The following is a 21,234-nucleotide window of genomic DNA, read 5'->3' on the forward strand; positions in this document are numbered from 1 at the left end:
TGGTGGTGGTGATGGGGAGAAGGGGGAGGGAGGAGAGAGGGAGCCTAAGGAGTGGAGGCTGGCGGATGAGATTAGACGGGAGGGCTGAAAAACTGAATATACAGTTGATATTTGGGGATACAGATATGTGCTGGCTTCTGTGACAGAAATCTCCCCCTGAACCTCTGGGGGAAAAAATTAGCTTCATTTGCCAAATTTGGCCAGATATGACGCTGTTCTACAGATGTCCTCTCGAATAGGCTTAAAAATCCTCCTCTCGCTTCTGGCCCTCGATTTCCCCACCATTAGGGTGTCTGGCAAGGGAGGGGGCAGGTTGAAAACTGCACCCACGTTTGCTGCCTCGGCTCTCTGCTGGAGACAGGAATCCAGGGCTTTGCCGTCGTCATAGCAACTAGGAGTTCCGCGGTCCCCCACCTTCCTCCAACTCCTACTTCCCCCGCCGGCCCGGCAGAGCCGCCGCTTCTCTCGCGAGATTTGAGCACAGTGCCGAGCGGCCCAGAGGTGATCTCACCCGAGACTTGCGGAGGGAGGGAGTGAAGGAGGGGAAGGAATGGGGCGGGGAGGCGGGGAGGCGAGGGGAGTGGAAGGGAGGGAAGGGCGAGTGAGGCGCCGCCACCGTCGGCAACTTTGTGAGCGAGTTCAGTGCGTGCGTGAGCGAGTAAGCGAAAAAGTCAGTGCGGCGCCGACTTCCCGGGAGGAGGGTCCCCGGGGAGGGCCAGGTCTGGGCTTCAGAGGCCGCCCCCCAGCCACTCCATCTCTTCCCGCCTCCGTGGCTCCCTCCCCATTTCCTCCCCCCACCGGTCCTCCCGGGCCTTCCCACCCCCGTCTGCAGTTACCTGTCTCCTCCCCCCACTCGGCACGCACGTCCCCTTCCCCTGCGTCCACCTTCGACCTCCAAGACCCCGGACCCCCAGCCACCCCATACCCGCTTTACTCGCCGGCTGCCCCCGCCCCCAGCTTTTTCTCCTGGGGGCTGGTGGGCGGCATGGGGGGCGCTGAGCCTCGGAGGCGGCGCGAGCGGGGACCAGGACGCCCAGACAATAGTTGATGCCCGGGGACGGGGGCACCTCCGTCCCCCACTCCTCCAGGAGCGCGGCCCCCACAGGCTGCTCTCCAGCCTGCTTTCCGGGTTCCCCTCGGAGTGGAGCTCGGGAGTTGGGCAGATTCCGCCGCCACCTCCCCCGGGCCCCCCTCCGCTAGCCGCCCGCCCCGGCCCGGCCTCGCTGCCCGCCGTTCTCCGCAGAGGAGGCGGCGAGTGAGCGCGCGCCGACCGTCCACAGGGTTTCTCTTTCTCCCTAGGGAGAGCGCGCGGCGGACGCGCCCCGGACGCGCGGTGGCACCGGGAGGCCGGGCAGAGCGGTAAGTGGCTCCCGCGCCCCGGGTCCGGGCAGGGGAGCGGGGGTGAAGGACTGTTGACAGCCCCCCCCCATTGCATTTCTGGCCGGGGCTCGGGTGCAGGGCCCGGAGCGGGATTCGGGAGGCCGGTCAAAGTTTTATTTCCGATTTGGTGGCGTGCTGATAGCGCAGCCCGGCGGGGGCGAGTCCGGGCTGCACCGCGCACGGCGCGCGCGCACGCACCTAGGAACCCGAATCTGCATAACTACCGGCAGAGCACCTCCGCCAGAGGCCGGGAGACCCGCGCCCCCGTCGGGGTGGCTGCGCCCACCCGGCAGCTCTCGTCTCCACCGGGCACCCTTCCCCTTCAGTCACCTGGGTGAGCGCTTTGCAGGCTGCGTTGGAAAGGACAGGCCGAGGGGTTTAGTCATGGGAAAGGGAGAAGAGAGCTCGGTGCCCGCGGGTGGTTAATTTCTCTCCCCGGGTTCGGGGGACAGGGAAAGTAGGGGATGCTCTAACCTGCTTTCCTTGGAGCAAGTAAACCTCGAGAGGGCTGGGGAGGCGTGAGGGTGCTTCAAAAAGAACTTTTCCTCTTTAGCCTCATCTGTTTCCAACTTCTCCTGCCCTTAAAGGAAATTTGCGAGGCTCCCTATCGCTTCACGGCATATCTGCGTGGACATGTAGCCGTATTGGGCAGGTTGAAATTTCGAGTTTGACCGTTCGTTAAATATAGAGACAAGGGAAATGGCTCACTTTAGGGAAGATGTTGTTTGAGTTGTTGGTATTCGTTTTTGAAGGGAAGCATTTGGGGACTGATGGTCCCTAGAGACGGCGTTTACCTTAATAGATTTAATTTTTCATGACGGGTGTTTTAGAGATTAACATTCACTGAAACTCTTACTACCTGCTGGACGATTATATTTCTAAACTGGGAGCCAGTGAGTGATGCGATGCAAATTTCAGAGTAAAGGTGTCGTCTTTCATCGGGTTCCAGGTCTATCTGGATGAACTGGGGTTGGCGTTTCCTCTATAAAGTAAGCCTTTCATGTTGAAACTCTGACTCAGACTCTTAAAGCCATTGTTTTTATACTGGTACTCTGTGGGAGTTAAGTGTCAACTTTCTCTTCTTTTCTCATATGGAATATTCATCCAAGGCAAAGATTCTCTGACTTAATCTTCTGGAAAAGTACAAGATTAAGTCCTATAGAATCATACTCTGCAGCCAGTTTAGTAACTATTAATTTTCTATATAATCCTGATTTAATGACTTTCACTTTTCTCTTAGTTTTTGAAGGCTGCAATTAAGTCACCTTTAACTAGGGTGGGGAAAAAAAACCCCAAAAACGATGGGAATAATATAGAACAGTGGTAACAGCAGTAGTCTCAAATAAAAGGTTTACGTAAAGCAGTTTATGGTCACTGATGTGTCCAAGTAGTAGATGACATGCCAGTTATTAATGAGAATATTAATATTAAAGCATTTCTCCCATGGAATAAATTACTTGTACTGAGGCATCAGCAATTAGCAGTGCATTTAAAATGACTTGGGTAATGATTTGCTCATAAATGGTTAAGGGCAAACTAAGAGATTTTGGGGGATGGATGGCTTTATGTGGGTGACAACTTATTTTCTTATCTCATTATGCTTAAGTAAAGGACTCTTGAAATTGTATCATTAGATTTCTCTAGTTGACAGAGAGAACAAGTTTGGCAAGTGGCTCAAGATAGTCAGTAGGTGTTGCTGTTAGCTTCTCTGCGGTTCCTGGTGCTGCTCCTCTGGTTTGAAATTGCAGTTCTAGTACAGAGAACTTTTCAGATCTGAAGTGTCAGGCAATTGTTAGGATCCTATGGGAAGGTTGACTTGAACCCTTGGTAATGAATCCAGAGCCCCTCGCTTAGATTGTATACTGAGATTCATTTAACTCTTTTCTTTCACTGTTACTTTCTGGCGTTTGTATTTACTTACTTTGCTTTTGCTTTGAATTACATCAGTAATTTTGTTGTAGTGCCCTCTGCCCCACCAATTTTTTAAAACAACTTTAAAAAACTTAAAAAAAACCTTAAAGTCATAGATTGAAGATTGCTTGATCTTAGTGGTTTTGTAGACTTTAGGGGGGATCTTGGTTGACTGAGTTGAGACGTATATAAATCCTATGTTAAATTTGCAGTTTGAATTTTTCAATAAATGGCTGTTTTCTGTCTCTTTGAGCTGTGAAACAGAAGTATGAGAGGTAGAACAGTGTAAGAGTACAGATTCCCTGAATCTTTCCAATTGAGGGGAAAGTATGTAGTGATTGATAAGAACATGATTCTTATCAGTCCTCATGGCTGTGTTATCATTTCTGTTAGTCCAGATACAGTGTGTGTATAAAGTATGGATATCCTGAAGATTTCCAGGTGACCTGTCACATTTGGGCTTTTGGTTCACTGACCAAATTGGAGTTTCTCTGAGGAAGACACATAGATTCATCCTTCTAATGGAGAGCTAGATCTCTGATATGGAATGCCTCTTTCTACTGTTTTTATTTTTTTTTCTATCTTTTGAATCAGATCATAGGAGATCATACCTCAAATTCAGAAAAAAAAAAAAAATTTCCCCCCATAGTATCACTGTATTCCTAATCTTTTGAGGTGTATGGTGAGTCAGGCAATATTTGCTCAGTGCCTCTATCTGGGAGGTGTGCTCTTGGGCCCTGTGATTCCAGTGGGGCCATTTGTAGTAACCTTTCCGGGTTTGGTATTATTATAATATGCCGATGTCCCCAGAAAGGTTTTGCATAGCAGGCAATCAATTATTTTTAAATTTTAACTTTTTGAAATAATGGAACCCAATATTTGTCCTCAGAAGGTCTGGGTTTCAAATTTTCTGGCTAGGGGATCTTAAAAAATAATCAAACCCTCTGAACTGTCTTTTGGAAAAACTGTCTTTTTCTGCAGAGATGGGCATAATGCTTGTTTCACAGCTTTGCTGCAAGAATTAATGAGAAAATATGTTTACAAGTACTTTGTAAGTCATAAAGTCTTATTTGCAATTGCATTTTCTTCCTGATCGACAGATTCATAGATTATTGAAGCTAGAAGGGATTTTAAACTTAAATCATTTGGCCCATTTTCTCCATTTTACAGGTGAGGAAACTGAGGCCTAGAAAGTTGAAGTGATTTGTGCAAGGTTATAGAAGAGCTAGTTAGTTAGCGATCAGGCAGTGATTGGAAGTCAGGTTTCCAGATTTAACTGTACTCCTTTGTTTCCTGTTTTTTTCCCCTTTGAGTCTGTAGATTAAAATTTGTTTACTACTCCCTCTCCTCCTCTTAATTGTTCAGGGTTGATTAAGTGTCTACAATGAGAAGAAGCAAAGCTTAAGGAAACAAAATCCACAGTAAGGTTGAAACGCTATGTAAACAGCATTGATGTAGTATTTGGTAAGTAAGCTTTAGAGTTACTCAAATTACAAAGTTATGGAAAAAGAAATTATGAGTTAGTTAAAATATCTACATGGTAGAGCTTGGTAGGCCTTCCCCCCTGTGTGTTTTTTTTTTTTTTTTTTTTTGGTGAAGGATAGATATTATTAACTCAGCATAATTTAGAGAAGGCAAACTTCATTTGTTCTAGTTGACCATTTTCTTCCCTTCTTTATCTCATTTTTCATTTGTAAACGAAAGTGGCTGTACCTTCCCTGTTTCTGGAACAGTGGCAACTTGGAGACCTTCTCTCTGAGTTGCGTGTAAGTGTTACCGGGCGGTGGGGGTTTGGTGGGGAGGATGGGTCAGGCGGAGGGATAATTGCACATAAAACGGGAACTTGTTGAAGGAGCTTCCTGCTGAAAATGCAATTTATTTATATAGCACCACCCTACCTGCCGCTGGAGTAATCCGACCCAGGAGAGAAGAAATATCCCTGCCAGTTGGGTGACTGCCCTTTAGATGAGGGGCTCTCCTTTTTCCTGGGAGGATTAAGCATTATGTTATTCTTTCAGTGCTCATCCACAACTCTGTGTTTTGTTCCACGTCCGGTGCTATTTAAAATCTGGGTGTTCCACTACCTCTTGAGATTGACAACCCAACTTTCTATCCACTTCTTACACCAAAAGTATCCTTTGTTGGCATAAGAAGTAAATTGACCTCATTAGTTGTTTTTCCCCCCTCTATGTCTAGCTAGTAAAAAGAAAAAAAAGCCAAAGTCCACACACCTGTCTGGCACTTAATTTTCCATAGATGTAAATGAATTATCCGTACATGATAAGTCTTCTTCTTCCGGTGGGCTTTTGATGAGCTCTGGAGTGAGTCAGAAGCATGGGAAAGAATCCCTTCGCTCGGGATCTCTCCAACACGTGGTTTGAGCCAGGGATGGAATGAGGTGTGTGACTGGCTTTGTGAGCACAAGGGGAAGGAGACCCATCGGGGTCTGTCTTCCGAGGTACGGGCCGGCCCACATCCATCTTCTGCTTTAATTTTGGCCTGGGGAGGGTAAAGAGAACATGAGTGTTTTCTTGAAGACCAAGAGGGATGACCCCGAAATGCCATGGAGGAACGTCAGGGGCGGTTTCAGTCGGCCCCTCCTACACCAGCAGTGTCGTGGTGGGTGTGCCGCGGCGTCCCCCGAGGCCCTTTCTCTTTGCTTCTGGAAGTCTGGGATGAGAGTTTTCGGTCTTTAGATTTCTAATTTGTTACTTGTCATGTCGCACCAACTTCTCCCTCTAATTAGGATTATAGTATGCCTCACTTTAAATTGTGGGAAACAGGCAATTACATAATGTTAGATTTCCCTCTTTCAATTCAGGAGAGGCGGGAGCGTGCAGGCGGGTCGGAGTGCGCAGGCTTGGAGAGGGAGGCTGTCTGGTTTGCGCCAGCACAGGGGTCACTCGGAGGCAACTGGGGCGGGCAGGACAGGACGTGGAGCCTCGGCCCCCGCCGGCTTCTTTTTCCTCTTTCCTCCCCCAGAGCGGGTCCGGGTTAAATGACTTTCGCAGATACAATAGTTAATTTTGGTTATTCCTCTTTCCACTTTCTCCATAAAGCCGTCTTCTCCCACAGCTACAGGTACAATCATTAATTGGTTTTTGTGGTTTAGGGTCTTGCTAACTTTTAGAATGAGTTCTGAACTGCTCACAAGAAAGCTAGTGAGAAAGGAAAAGCAAAGGGTTTCATGGTGAATGATCACGTTTCTGTAATCCAGACTTGACTGTGATCAGTCTCTTTTCCTTGGGTCCCTTTATTATTATTATTATTATTATTATTATTATTATTTCATATTCTAGAGTTATTTGCCTAGAGGTATTCTGGTTGGATATATTACGAGCTCCTTGCATTCCCTTTAACAGTCTTAGTTCCCAGAACTGTTGGTTTTTTTTTTTTTTTTTAAACGTTTTATTTATTTTTGAGACAGAGAGAGACAGAGCATGAACGGGGGAGGGGCAGAGAGAGAGGGAGACACAGAATCGGAGGCAGGCTCCAGGCTCTGAGCCATCAGCCCAGAGCCCGACGCGGGGCTCGAACTCACAGACGGCGAGATTGTGACCTGAGCTGAAGTCAGACGCTTAACCGACTGAGCCACCCAGGCGCCCCTGACTGTTGGTTTTTACAAGTTTCTTTGTGGCTCGTGATGCTCTCAGAGAAGCAGCTGACAGCTGAACTGTGGTATCTCATGCTTTCAGGAAGAGTCAGTACTTCTAAGGAGAGGCCTATAAGATCTATCCTTATAAATCAGTTGCATGTCCTAAAATTTTCACCCAATTTGATTAGTATTGCTGGCTTCACCTATGTGTACCTAGGAAAAAAGTGGAAAGCAGTGTTTTCCCAGATTTTTGCAAGAAATGTCAGTCTGTGACTTGTTGGAACCAAACTGCTTTTCTTTTAAAAAAAAATTTTTTTTTCAATGTTTATTTATTTTTGAGACAGAGAGACAGAGCATGAACGGGGGAGGGTCAGAAGACACAGAATCTGAAACAGGCTCCAGGCTCTGAGCTGTCAGCACAGAGCCCGACGCGGGGCTCCAGCTCACAGACCGTGAGATCATGACCTGAGCTGAAGTCGGACGCTTAACCGACTAAGCCACCCAGGCTCCCCCCAAACTGCTTTTCTTTAGAAGACTTCAAAAATACATGTTCCTCTCCTTGCACTGCAGCTTGGTGTGTGGTTGATTTACCGCCTCCCCTTTCCTAGGCCTAATTCTGGCTGCTCCTGTGAAAACCTCAGAAGGTTTTGCCCGTTTACTTTGCCCAAGTCTAATTTCTGAGCGGCTGGCGTTTCCTATGTAAAGAGAGTGTGCTGTGTGTCTGTATGTGTTTGGGGTGGGGTTGGACTCATGGCTCAGAAACCTGTGAGGATGGCTTGGCCCGGTGGAGACCCAGTGTGGTTCCTCTCTTCTAGTTTGGGAGGTGCCTGTGATTCTTCAGAGCGTCTCCTTGTTACTTTATTTTATTTTTTTAAAGATCTTAGTGCTAATCCTCTGTAATAGGAAATGAGGTATAATAATTGCAAAACAAAATGTTTCAGTAGGTAAATGAGGTTATGGAGAGCTACAGCGTTCACAGAAAAGGCTCATTCAGAGTTCGAGAACGTCAGCCTAATAATTGCTTTCGGTTGGATTGTTCTGAAGGCCGTTTTCAAGGCAGTGTTTTAAAATAGTGGTTTTCAGCAGTTTGGGTAGAATGTGTGTTTTGGGGGAGCAGGAAGTGCTTGGGTGGAGAGGGTAGGGGATCACAGTGAACTCTAGGGCTTTTCTCTGGGGCAGTAGGCGAGATATCAGGCGGATGGAGGGTTGAAGAGACTCAGTGGATGATTCTGTTATGCTTCTCCCCCACCCAGTTGAGAGCACAGTAGTTTTTGTATCATTTTTGAACTTCTGCTTGACAATAAGGTAGATCAGTAGTAGGCTTAAAGCAGAGAGCAGCTGGCTGGGAGTATGTAAACTTAATTTTGAATGGGTGAGAAGGAGAGAGCCTCTGGTCCTCTGTGCTAGCCATTGACTAAAAAAGACAACTTGGAAAAATCTGTGGAAATGAGTGCCAACACCTCAAAGGGTCAGGCTGCTTCGATTCTGCAGTGGAGGTAGAACGTGAAAATCCAATTTGGTAATTCTGTGTTGGCACTTAGACGTTTTTGTTTGTTTGTTTTTTTAACGTATGTTTATTTCTGAGACAGAGACAGAGCATGAGTGGGGGAGGGGCAGAGAGAGAGAGGGAGACAGAATCCAAAGCAGGCTCCAGGCTCTGAGCTGTCAGCACAGAGCCCGACGCGGGGCTTGAACTCACAGACCGTGAGATCATGACTGGGGGCCACCTGGGCCCCCCTCACGTTTTTTTACTGTCTTAAAAAAAAAAACATGTGACACAGTTGACCATCTTAACCATTTTTAAGTGTGAAGCACATTCGTGTTCTGAAGCAGATCTTCAGAACTTTCTCATCTTGCAAATCTGAAACTACACCCATGAAATGGTTCCCCTCTCCCTTTCCCCTTATCCCTCGCCACTGCCATTCTTCTTTCCGTTTCTGTGACTCTGTCTGCTGTAGATATTTCACATAAGTGGAATCATGCGGTATTTGTTTTTTTGTGACTGGCTTATTTCACTTACCATAAAGTCTTCAAGGTTTATACATGTTGGCGTATAACAGGATTTCCTTGTTTTGAGGCTGAATAATATTCCATGCTGTGTATATACCATATTTTGTTTATCTACTCATCCATTTATTGACGTTCTGGTTGCTTCCACCTCTTGGCTACTGTGGATAATGCTGGTATGAACATGGGTGTACAAATGTATCTTTCAGGCCTTGCTTTCAGTTCTTTTGAATATACACACAAGTGGGATTGCTGGATCAGATGGTAGTTCTATTTTGAAATTTTTGAGTAATCTCCATACTATTTTTCATAGTAGTTGTAAAACCGCAGTGGTTTTACACTCCCACCAGCAGTGTATGAAGGTTCCAGTGTCTCCACATCCTTGTCAGCACTTGTTATTTTCTTTTTTTTTCCATAGGAGTCATCCTAAGAGTGTGAGGCGGTATCTCATTGTGGTTTTGATTTGCATTTCTCTGATAAATGATGTTGAGCATCTTTCATATGCTTGTTGGCTATTTGTATATCATCTCTGGAGAAAATGTCTATTCAAATCCTTTGCCCATTTTTCAATGGGGTTATTTGACTTTTTGTTTTGAGTCGTAGGAGTCCTTTATATATTCTGGATATTAACCCCTTACCAGATATATGATTTGCCTGTATTTCCTCCTATTCTGTGGGTTGCCTTTTCACTATGTTGATTGTATCCTTTGATGCACAAAAGTTTTAAAAATTTGTCTATTTTTCCTTTTGTTGCCTGTGCTTTTGGCATCATATCCAGGAAGTTATTGCTAAGACCAGTGTCGTGAAACTTCCTTCCTATGTTTTCTTCTAGAAATTTTATAGTTTCAGTTCTTATGTTTAGGTCTTTAATCCATTTTGAGTTAATTTTTGTGTATGGTATAAGATGAAGGTCCAACTTAGTTCTTTTGCGTGTGGATATCCAGTTCACTCTCTCTCAACACTATTTGTTGAAGAGATTGTCCTTTCCTCATCGAATGGTCTTGGCTCCCTTGTTGAAGATCAGTTGACCATTTACACAAGGGTTTATTTCTGGGCTGTCTACTCTCTTGGTCTGTTTGTTTGTCTTTATGCCAGCACCAGAACTGTCTTGATTATATTAGCTTTGCAGTATATTAAAATCAGGAAGTGTGAATGTCACTTTTAATTTATGCCATTCTAGGTGTTAAGTAATGGAGAATAGAGAAGTCAACAATTGAGAAAACAATTTGTAGAATTTTTCATTTTTTTGAGGGGATTAGACGCACTTAAAGAATGAAGTAAAGTGATTTAAATGGTAGAATGTATGCAAGGCTATCAGCTGGCAACTCGTATAGTAAGAGCTGTGTGTCCAGTACTTCCTGGTTTACAAAGTTATTTCACAGATACCTAGTCCAATGGCTTGGGAAAGTTTCAAAAAGGCGATGGACCTTGACTTGATCTTGAAGATTGGATGTGTGTCCCCCTGGATCAGTTGTATCACAGTGTTATAGGGAAGCCTCTAGTGGTAATCTCAAGATTTTCAGGGGTATCAATTATTACATTTTTTTTTTAATGTTTATTTTTGACAGAGAGAGAGCATGAGCAGGGGAGGGGCAGAGAGAAAGGGAGACACAGAATCCGAAAGCAGGCTCCAGGCTTTGAACTGTCAGCACAGAGCCCAATGCGGGGCTCAAACTCACAGACCGCGAGATCATGACCTGAGCTGAAATTGGACGCTCAACCAACTGAGCCACCCAGGCGCCCCTCAGTGGTATCAATTATTATAAGAACTGTCACGGTGGCATTTTTTTCCTTGACAGTATCTTTTCCTATTCTAGGTCAGTTGATTCTGATTTTCCACATCTGTTTATTGAATAGTGGTAGACCACATACAAAGATAGAATACTTAGCCACAGCACTGTTTTCTTTTCTGGGATGTGCAAAGAACAAAAAACTAACCTGGCTCAGTTGTACAGGATGAACTGAATGAGAGAGATTGGAACCAGAATAGCAAATTAAGTGACCGTTTTAGTAAGTAATTTAGGCTACTTAAGTCATACTTTGTTATCTTCTTGACAAAACTGTGAGGATAGTTTTGGTTGAGTGTCTTTTACTTGAGGGGCCATTGGTAGAATTGCTGTGGAGGAAAATGTAGTATGTTTGCACTTAGTAGGCCTGAAGTAAAGATTTGTTCGGTGGTGACCAAATGAATTTATGTCTACATGGGTGAATCTCTAAGGAGTAACTTACTCACTTATCCTGTATTTATTGACTCCCACTATAATGCCAGGGGCTAGTGGCTGCTTGTGGTGACAAAAGAATGTCTGATTCCTGCTCTCTTGTGGCTGATAACTCTTCTAGTGATTGATAAGGTCCTTTTCAGCGTTCTGTTCCTCCTCTGGCTGATTTTTCTTTTAGTCAGAGGCCACCTGTTTTACCGCTGATGCAAAACAATTGTAGTTACTTATTATGAAAATAGTCCTGTGTTAAATATTCTTTGTATAGAAGAAGAAAGAAACCCTAGACAGTTCTGCCTTTTCGGTTTCCAAGGAGATAGGTCTTGGCAACATTTATTTTATCAAGGGCTTTTCTAAGTGACAGAACTAATGAATTTTAGGCTCAAATGCGTTTTGGTTAAGTTTTTCCTGAGGACCCAGATAAGGTTTTCAAATCTTGGTTTCCTCTACTTCCACATCTGTTCCAAAAGAATCTAGAAACCTAGTTTTGGTTAATCTGGATTTTTCCATTAACTGTCTGACCTTAAAAGAGTTATATACCCTTTTCGGATCTTTGTTTTTTCACTCATTCAACACATTTTAATCGTTCGCTTATTACATACCATGTATCTTTTCATTTGTAAGAGGAAGAAGGTTGAGGATTGGATTAAGTTTCCTTTAAGGCCAACTGTTAAAATTCTGCGAATTTATTTTTGTGATTTAGGAGATTTAAGGCTTTTTACAGATAGTAGGAATGTTTTTGAAAGAACTAAAGAAAGAAGTTCAGAAAATTTGTTTTTAACTCTAAAACATTTTAGTGAGAAACTTCTGTAATGGTGGATAATTTTAGCATTAGTTTCACTCTGATCTGAAAACAATCAACATTTTAACTTCACTCTGAGAGTCCTTATAATTTTGGTAGGAGACAATTCTGAATCTAACTTTTCTGCTGTTACTTGTAATACCCTAGAAACTTAATTCCTGTTTCAGAAGATTGATATAATGCCAGTGTGGGAGATATGGAAATGCTTATCACCCTTTTTCTAGGTACTTGGATCCGAGTCTTTTAAAGTCCTTGTCATTTACGTGCATGGTAGTCTTGAGAAGCAGTGCCGTCACGTTACTGAATGTAGAAAGTCACACTGAAAGTCTGGTTACCAGTGCTGTGATAATTAAGCTGTCAATTGTCCCATGTTACCAAATATGTAATATTCACATAACTTAGTGGGAGATTTCATGGCTTTATAAAATGATATTTTCTTACGAATTTGTTGTTAGGAATTGAACATTGTATTGATTATGTGTGATAGGATTCAGTTATTCAAAGTAAGATTTAAGGATTTCTTCCCCTGGGGGTGCGTGGGTGGCTCAGTTGGTTGAGTGTCCATCTCTTGATTTCATGATTGATGATTTCAATCATGATGATCATGATTTTCATGATCCCAGGGTCATGGGGTCAAGCCCCACATCAGGCTCTGTGCTCAGTGTGGAGCCCGCTTCAGACTCACTCACTCTCTCTCTCTGTCTCTCCCTCTCCCCACCCCCCACCTTGTGTGTGCTCTCTCTCTCTCTCAAATAAAAAAAATAAAAAAAAAAGAATTTCTTCCCATGTGCATTATTTGCTGTTATAAATCTGGTCTCATTGTTACTAAGAGCCCTGGAAGATTTGTATAATCCTGGCTCTTGAATTTGGCCATTTTTCTTTTGTTTACTAGTCAGCATTATTCACTGAGCATCTTCTGGATGGCAGATACTGTTTCATCCTATATATACAATAATGAACCACTCCGGGTGAGATGGGAAGCCACCAGAGGGTTTTCTTAAAGGGTTTCATCTGACGTATTTTTGAAGTAAAAAACTTGGTTGTGTAGAGAATAGAATAAAGTATGTATGTTGGGGGGACTAAGGTGGAAGCGGGGGGATTTCTGGGGGTTCTAGCAATAATCTGGGTCAGATACGATGACAGCAGTGGAGGTGATGAGAAGTGACTGGATCCTGGACGTATCTCAGGTGGGGCTGATGTGATTCCCTGAAGGGTGTGATGAGGTAGCGTGGTAGAAGGAGTGGAGTCAAGGATGACACCAGGGTTTTGGCCTCGGCAAGTGGAACAACTCATTGAAATGGGGAAGATGGAGGAACGGGGAGCTGAGAGCTGATTTATATACGCTGGGTGTGAGATCGCCGTTGACACGCAAGGGGAGTCCATCTTTAGTAGGAGTTCCGTTTCCTCGTCTGTGAGATGGGGAAAGTGTTTGCCCTTCTCAGAATTCTTGAGATCAAATGAGAAAAAAAAAGTTAAAACCTCTAACGTTATGTCTTGGAATGGTGGTATTATTTCTGGAAAGTAGGCTGGTTACCATCTTAGGTACCGTGTGGTCTCTTTTGAACTACGTAAGTCACAGGCCGTGGGCCGGAATGTATTGTGGAAAGTTGGCATTTGCCTTTCAAAGGCTGGTTTTCTTTCCCAATACATGGAACAGCTTTCTTTTTGATTCATTCTGTGAGTCCTGCGCGGCTTCTGGGAGAGTTTGGTATTTTGGTTCCCTTCAGGGTGTCCGAGAGCTTCATTATGCGCAGAGCCACTGGAGTACCACACGGCGTGTGGCGCCAGACTTGCCCCTTAATAAACATAGCTGCAAGCCAAAGTGATGTTGTTTAGGTGGGAGGACGTTATGGTGGAAAAAACCCAGCTCTTTCCTTTCTCAGGGTCTTTATTATTTTAGGCTTTCCATGACTCGCGTCAGTTAACAAGTAGGGTCTAAGAGGTCACATTCATTAGAGAGACCACTGTCCGTGTTACTTGATTCAGAAAACCTATTTATACATTCCTAGGTGTTGGGATTGCTTAAAGCCTTGTTATAGGCAGGTAAAATATGTTAAATGTATATGTGAACCCGATAGATTAAAATTTAAGATCCAACTGAAAATGTTGAAAGCATCAGTCTTAGAGTGCAGTCAGTGGTGTTTCAACCTTACTAAATGTCCTTCTTTAGAGATTGCAGTAAATAGTTGTGTCCTTGAGATGTAGTATTTGCTGATGCTCGATACCTTCCCAAAGGTTAGGTGTTGCTTTAGGAACGTCTTCAGTCCAGAGATGTAGGTGCTGGTTCTCAGCTCTTCTGATGCCCCAGGCAGCTTGAACAGAGGCACTACACTTTCCTCACTGCCCTTGTGGTTTGTTTCTTCTTTAGTCCACAGGATTCGGTTGGGCATCAGCTGGGGGCCCACTGCAGGCTATTCAGAGAGGAGAGAGGGGTGCCTTTGAGGGCCTGACACATGTAGTGAGTATAACTGTTGATGAATGACCGACAGTTGTTGGGAGCTGTGGCTAAATAAGTATGTTAGGTGTTCAGCGTAGAGAGAGCAGTGATGGCTTTAGTAATGAGGGAAGGCATCGGGGGAACAGGAACCCCTGGAAGGAATATAGCTTTGTTAGACTAAGATACATTTTAGAATTTTCCAAATTGCCTGATAGCTTTTTGATTGAACTCAAATCTCCTAGACATTTTTATTGGGGAGATGGGGTCTAAGTTTCTGAGGTCACAGTAATATGCACTCCTAAGTTTTTATTTTTTAATTTTTTTCTTTATGTAACACTTTTGTTGCGTTATAATTAACTTATTATATGGGTCTCCCCTTTGAAGTGTACAAATCAGTTTTTAGTACATTGGTAGAATTGTGTTACCATCTCCATAAACAATTTTAGAATATCTTCATCATCCCACAAAGAAACTCCAACCCCCTTTGCAGTCACTCCCTGTTTGTCCCCAGTCCCATCCTGCTTCCCTGCCCCCAGCACTAGGGCTTCACCGATCCACTTGGCATTTTTATAGGTTTGCCCCCTCTGGATGTGTCCTGTAAATGGGCTCAGGCAATATGTGGGCTTTCATGGCTGACTTCTTTCGGCGTGCTCTACCGCAACGTTTGAACTTGGGTGGTGATGTTACTTTTTGGGCTCAAAACCAGATACTCCTTGTCTGCTGGCACAGAAACTACAACCAGTGCTGGGACCAGAGAAAAGAGCAAAACCGTGAGCTGCCATGTGTGTTTCTGGAATGGGGATTGAACTTTGAAGCTTTCGTCGACAGGTCACCCTGCTCGCACTCAGTGCATGGGGCTGCGCAGTTATCTTGCTTCTCCTTGAGCTCCTGCTTCTTCCTTGAGTTTTTCAAGTAGCTCTCCAGATGTCATCTCTGATTCTTTCCTTTCTTCCCTCTTTGGTCTGGTCTGTGACCAAGCACCTCCATTTTTTTTTTTCTTCTGAATTGATTCTTGTTTTCAGCTTTTCCTCTTTTAATTGCCACCATCTTAGGACAGACCCTCGACCTTCGTTTTGTATCTAGGTGGCTGTAGCAGGCTCCTTTGTGAGCCCCTTGCCTCATGCTGTTCTAGTCTCTAGGCCTTCTTATCTGCCTATGCTTTCTAAGGTACCACCTAGGTACACTTGTCACCTCCAGGGAGCTAAAGTGTTTGCATTACCTTACTGTATCAGACTCACACTCTCCTACGTGCTTTTGTGACCTTTCTCTAGGGTCTCTCCTGCTTATCTGATTTCTTTGGCCTCTCCAGCAACTGTCTCTGCTTTCTCTTCTTCCCAACTATTCCAACTCTCTTTGAGTCTTTGTTCATTTTCCATTTTAGTTCTATTCAATTCAAAAGACTACATTCCTCACCCATAGCTTTATCTCTCTCTTATCCCCTTCCCTGCATTTCACACTCCGTATCATTATCTCCTCTCTCCTCTGATGCAATACCAGCCTGTGAGTTCCGGTTTTATCTGTGTCTTTCTCATTCTTCTGTGCCCACCTCCTTCTCTGACCTCTTCCTGGTTAGTGTAACTCACCTTGATTTCTCCCTTCTCTAATATGCTGTTGTACTGTGTTGTGTACTTATGGAGCTTAGCATTAAATAGTTAATGGGTGATTCATCAAGAATATTAGCCTGGAGGGGCACCCGGGTGGCTCAATCAGTTAAGCATCTGACTTTGGCTCAGGTCATTATCTCACAGTTCATGAGTTCGAGTCCCACATCAGGCTCTGTGCTGACAGCTCAGAGCCTGGAGCCTGCTTCAGATTTTGTCTGTCGGTCTCTGTCTCTCTCTGGCCCTCCCCCGCTCACACTCTGTTTCTCTCTGAAAAATAAATAAACATTAAAAAAAAAAAAGAATTTTAGCTTGGAGAAGACTTGGAAGGGATGTCATCCCTGTCAAAAGAGTTGAGGTCCATCATGCTGAAGGAGGAGAGATTACCTTTGTCTTCCCAGGCCTCATAGAGAGGGACGGGAGTAGACATTTGAATGAGCATCAGAAAGGACTTTGCTTGGGGTGTGACCGGCTGCATTCCCCTTGGCGTGCCTAGGCTGGATCATTCTGGATGGGTCCTTGTAAAGGCCATTCAGATAGTTCATGGGGGCTTAAGGAGGTTGGTGGTTCTGTCTCTATGGAGTGTTAGAATCTTCTGGGGAGCATGCTAAATACATGGGTTCTCTGCACCTTGGACATTCAGATTGAGCAGTCTGCGAAGCCAGGCTTGGAAACTTTTGAGGCAGGTGACTCTTTTAGTCCTTGAGATCCTATGAATGTCTCATTTGTTTAACAAATTTTTATTGCGTTCCTGCACTGTGCAGCAGTGTGAACTTGTGGGTTTTGTCTTCATGGGACATAGAATTGAGGGGGCAATGCAGATAGACAGGTGAAACCATGTGATTTCTCCTTGGGTAGATGGAGATCCTCGGAGGATAGGGACCATTCCTCATTTTGTGTGTTTGCTCCAGAGGAATGGGCACATTGGCATTCATTCTTGGGTGGCAGACTGATTAACCTACTGTTGCCTGATTTATTCCCTGTTATAAGTCTTGTTACTGTGTTTTTTATCCAATTGTTTTCAGACACCTTCATTTCTTGGTTGAAAAGGAGCCACTCTCTTTCCGATTGCTTCATGGCAGGCTTGGCCTTTGGATTTTGTTGCTTCCTAGTTATAAAATTTACAAAGACTGCCACGTACTTAGTGCCCAGTGTGCCAGACCCTTCATGTCACATCACTGCTAATCTTTATAGCAAGCCTGAAGATAGACATTAGGACTCCACGAGTGGGAGCCAAGCTGTTGAGTTCCTGTGATAAACTTTCTTCCTACATGAACATACATTGCAGCAACCACTGAGTTGGGAAATGCAGTCACCTGTTGCAGCCATGTTCTGGCTGTGTGCATAGAACATATTTTATTGTTGGAAATGCTGCACAGCCTGTCTGTGTGATAGGGTAGCTGTGACCATCACCCTGTTTTAAACACTGTCCACGCTGGTGATGGAGGCTCTCCATCCATTTCTCCAGTGAAAGGCTGGTCTTGCTGGTAGAATTTTTAAGCACAGTGTGTAGTTTATCACTTGTCTGTGTTGTGCTGCAGTGGAGAGTTAGCAACTGTTTTTTATCTCTACTGATGATCTGGGCTTCCCAGAACTGGCCTGTGACCCATTTGGGCCATTTCTTTTCCTGTATCTGTTGTAGGACTTTGGCCTGTCAAGGTGACCTCTACAGTGCTCAGCTAATAATGGTCATAAATACCTTTTGCCGAATTCTACCAATGAATAGGTTCTTTGTTTAGATCATCTTATTTTATCCTTGCGGAATTCCTGTGGAATAGGTATGATCAACAGACGGCAAAGCTGAGAAAGGTTAAGTAACTTGCCTCACTTTCAGACCCTTAACCTTTTTGTGTCTTTCCGGAGACTCAGGCATGGTTTTGCGCAGGCATTACCCCATTTCTTTTAATTTCTCTCACCTCCTCCTGTTGTTGGTTTCACTAAGAAAAATTAGGTGGTAGGTGAATGAACTTTTAGGAGGTGCATCTGAGCAAGTATATCAGACTCCTCGAGAAAAATGCTCGGATAATATATTTAATTTTTTCCCTTCCATTGGAGTCAAGCTAATGGTTGTTGTTGAGTGTTCTCTCTGGCCTGCTGAACTTACTAAGATGTAGGAAACAGCCTCGTACAGGGCTCACACCTGCGAGAGAAGTTCAAGGACCAGGGTTGCAAATGTGTCTAGTGCAAAAAGCTAGATGAAATGTAAATATTTATGGTGATGCTGAAATAAATAATAAATCTTCACAGAGTTCTTAATAATGACAGAATTATTTCCTAGTAAGAACATTTTCACTTCACTTCCCAACTGAAGGCAAGACAGGAAACGTGAGAAATGTATTTTCTGGCTGAAATGCTTTCAGTCTCATCTTGGAGCATGGGTTCTGCTGTGACATTGTCATCCTGTCATTGATTTCCACCTATTGCCCTAAAATTATCATACTCTCATCAAGTCAGCATCTGCTTTGTTTTGAAGTAAGTGCCTTTTAAGAGCCAGGAGGCATATTAGCAATATACAGTTGTTTTTTTTTTTAACGTTTATTTATTTTTGAGAAAGAGAGAGAGGCACAGCATGAGTGGGGGAGGGGCAGAGAGAGAGAGGGAGACATAGAATCCAAAGCAGGCTCCAGGCTCTGGGCTGTCAGCACAGAGGGTCACTTGGGGCTTGAACTCACAAACCAGGAGATCATGATATGAGCCGAAATTGGACACTCAACCAACTGAGCCAGCCAGGCGCCCCAGCAATATGAAGATATATAAAGAGAGGTTAATAAAACTGAAGTTTATTGAAAATACAAAAACAGGTGTAAGGTCGGTCCTGCCAATCAAGTGCGCTTCTAGGAAACACACATTCAACTGATCAGACAGAATTGAAGTCACTAATAAAAGGAAATTTAGTTAACTTAGGTCATGGTAAAAAGGAAAACATTTTTATCACCTTAAATTTTCTATTGACTTGTGAACATTGTATGTTTATTGAATCCAATAATATACTGTTCTTTAAATTTTATGTTCAGGTCCTTTTTCCAAATCAAACATTTGAGACTTCTCTTCCATGTTAAATCAGTCCTCAAAGTTTTCTGCTTTGGTGTATTAGATAAGGATTTTTGGTGGAGTAATAACATTGCTGGGGTGGTTTTATCTTAATCCCCTGTTTGCTTTAGTATTTAGGTTTATTATTTAATCTTAAGAACAAAGATTAATTTTAAAGAGTGTTCCTCAACTTTGGTAGCTGAGCTGGGCTTCGGTGTGCCCTCTAAGTGGGGCCCAGAGCCTGGGGATTATTTTAATGAACTTCTGGGCGTCGTTTAGAGCTGGACGCACAAGGACTTAAGCTCTGCTCACTACCCTGTTCTCGGTTTACCCCTGCAACAGTGAGTCGCCTCAGTAGTTCACCTTGTCTGTGGGTCACATGCTTTTCATGTCCGACTGCTTTGGATTTTTGAAAGCTACCTTTTTAATAATATATAACTATGATAATCCAAGTTCATTAAAGACACACCACATCCATACCTTGGTCTACCCACCAGCTGTTAACAAAGTCCGTTTCTAAATAGTACCCAAATATTCATCAGGCACTCGACAGATACTGAGCTGTTTTGTGTCAGGTACTGACTGCTGTGCGGAGGTCCTGTGTTGAGAGTTGTGCAGATAATTTAGCAGACCTGTTCTCTAGATGCTTCCAGCTCGTTGGGGAAGTCGGGAAGAAGGGAGGAAGATGTCCAGTAGCAGACAAAGGAAATCATTTAAATATATTGGCTTTTCTCTTCTCTTCTGGCTTTGTATTGTGAAAGTATTGCATAAGGTTTTTTGGAAAATTTGGAAAATAGCAGAAAACATGAAGAAAAAGAAAAAAGTCCTCCACCCTTTTACCACCCAGTATAACTAACCACGGTTAATGTTTTCATGTTTCCTATCTTGTAAAAATGGCTTCTGAAAACAAGGAACCAGCGATTGTCCAATAATCTGGAGGTGAAATCTGAAGGTGAAATCTGACAGGGGGAAGGAAGAGGCCCTGGGAAAACTGCAGCATTTTCTGCCATGGGCAGCGTGACATCAGCCTTGGGGGCAGCAGCAGCCTTGCTGGGGGGGAGGGGGGGGTGTCTGGATTCCTCTGGAAGAACACGCTGGGAAACAAAACCAAGAGCAGCTTTGACCTCAGATTTCTCTGTGAATAGTTTTTGAGTTACAAGTGAGTTGTGTCCTAAAACTTTGTAAGGTGGGATTTGGCATTCTGGATGTTCTTCTCAAATGTTAATTTTATTTAACCTGTTGGATATGAGTAAGACAAAGCCTGCCCTCGAGGACAGGGTGTGAGAGCTGATTTACAAGTTACGGTGTGTCCACTGAGTGCTCATGGTTTAAGACCAGGAAGTTCACAACAGGAGAAGCTAAAAAAAGGAAGTTTCATTTTTTGAAAGTCTGTTATGTACCAGTACTTTTTTGGATATTATTGTCTCATTTTCATAGCCAACATCTGAGGAAGGAATTGCCCTCATTTGTGCAGTTTAGATTTAGAACGTGGACACAGAGGCTAAGGTGCATTCCCGTGTTACACAGTGTTTCTTGGTAAGTGGTAGTGGCACATGTGGGCTTTGGGACTGGAGACCTGGTTTCCATCCTACCACAGTGACCTCAGGTGGTTCCTTAACCTCTTTCCTCTTCTTTATTATTTTTTAAAGTTTATTTATTTATTTTGAGAGTGAGAATGCGAGAGAGTACATGCGCAGTCTGGGAAGGGGCAGAAGGGAGAGGGAGTGAGAATCCCCAGCAGGCTCCATGCTGTCAGCATAGAGCCTGATGCGGGGCTTGATCTCACGGACCATGGCATCATGACCTGAGCCGAAATCAAGAATCAAATGCCTAATCGACTGAGCCACCCAGGTGCCCTCCTCTTTTTTAAAAAGGGGACAGTGATGATGCTTAGCTCACAAGGTTATTGTCAAGAAGAAATAAGACAACGTAGTCACACCCTCCCTACAGTTTGGGTTTAGTGCCAATAGATGGGAGCTCTGATTATGATGGCAGTTGTGCAACAGCATGTATAGGCACATAATAGACACCCAGTCCATGTCAACTGCCCATCCTCCCTTCTTACAAGCCTTCCTAGCTTTTTAGCTTTCCTGGTGGAAAGATACATTTCATTTAGGTTATAATGGTGGGTTCTTGGAAACATATTTCATCTGCGTTACACGGGAATATCCCATTGCATTATAGTTGTCTTTGAAAAGTTAGCCTGAACATTTTCCCCTGGATGTTAGATGGGGGAAGGCTAGGGGGAGCAAAGC

General features: G+C 44.0%; 1 protein-coding gene across 11 annotated transcripts in view; it reads left to right on the forward strand.

The window, feature by feature from the left end:
• Nucleotides 1-606: 606 nt before the first annotated feature.
• SIPA1L1 (signal induced proliferation associated 1 like 1) overlaps nucleotides 607-21,234 on the forward strand; it is a 362,796-nt gene continuing 342,168 nt past the window's right edge. For 5 of the 11 annotated variants that reach the window (XM_053889553.1, XM_053889555.1, XM_053889552.1 and 2 more), the window contains exons 1-2: nucleotides 607-670; nucleotides 1,300-1,359. The gene's annotated coding sequence lies outside the window, so the exon portion shown is untranslated. Of the gene's footprint in view, nucleotides 671-1,299; nucleotides 1,360-1,565; nucleotides 1,715-21,234 lie in introns of those variants that run through there. The other 6 variants (XM_019451366.2, XM_019451367.2, XM_019451357.2 and 3 more) reach the window with 4 other exon arrangements.

Source organism: Panthera pardus, unplaced genomic scaffold (genome assembly GCF_024362965.1).
Source record: "Panthera pardus isolate Hobbes unplaced genomic scaffold, ASM2436296v1 HiC_scaffold_24, whole genome shotgun sequence".
NCBI classification, from domain to species: Eukaryota; Metazoa; Chordata; class Mammalia; order Carnivora; family Felidae; genus Panthera; species Panthera pardus.